Raw genomic sequence first — 948 nt, forward strand, 5'->3', positions numbered from 1 at the left:
GTTGGGAGGGAGGGAGACACAAGAGGGAAGAGATATGGGGATATATGTATATGTATAACTGATTCACTGTGTTAAAAGCAGAAACTAACACACCATTGTAAAGCAATTATACCCCAATAAAGATGTTAAAAAAAAAAAAAAACCATAATATAAACTCACACAGCCATTTTGGAAAATAATTTCACATTACCTTAAAAAACTGTTATGAAGCTGATCAAGCATATGTCATACAACCAACTCTGCTATAATATAAACTCACACAGCCATTTTGGAAAATAATTTCACATTACCTTAAAAAACTGTTATGAAGCTGATCAAGCATATGTCATACAACCAACTCTGCTTTTAGGTTTATACTCTAAAGAAACCTGCACAAGTGTACCAAGAAACTGTATACAAGTGTTCATTTTAGCACTGTAAAAGCAAAAATATGGAAAACTATACCCAACATAAATTATAAAAATGAACCTGTTGAATGAAAAGATCAAATTACTAAGACTACATACAGAATACTATTTTTTATAAAGCTCACCAACAAAAGTAAACAATATGTGGCTTTGGTATATTTGTATAAAAACAAAAGAAAAAAAGCAAAGGAATGAATGATTGGTTCAGGACAGTACTCACCTCTGGGGAGAAGGGGAGGCTGGGGATTGGAATAGAGAAGGAACACAAAGGCAGAGTCAACACTACCAGAAATGTTCTAGTTCTTAATTAGGGAGTGAATACATAGGTGTTTTATTACTGTGCTTAATAACTTCAGTGTTACATATAATTTTGTATATGTATCAAATATTACATACAGAAATATAGTGATCAGTGGTTACCAGAGGCAATGTAGCGGGTGGGAGAAATAGGTAAAGGGGGTCAAAAGGTACAAATTTCCGGGCTTCCCTGGTGGCGCAGTGTTTGAGAGTCCGCCTGCCGATGCAGGGGACATGGGTTCGT

The sequence above is a fragment of the Lipotes vexillifer genome, unplaced genomic scaffold (genome assembly GCF_000442215.2).
Source record: "Lipotes vexillifer unplaced genomic scaffold, Lipotes_vexillifer_v1.1 scaffold301, whole genome shotgun sequence".
Classification (NCBI taxonomy): Eukaryota; Metazoa; Chordata; class Mammalia; order Artiodactyla; family Lipotidae; genus Lipotes; species Lipotes vexillifer.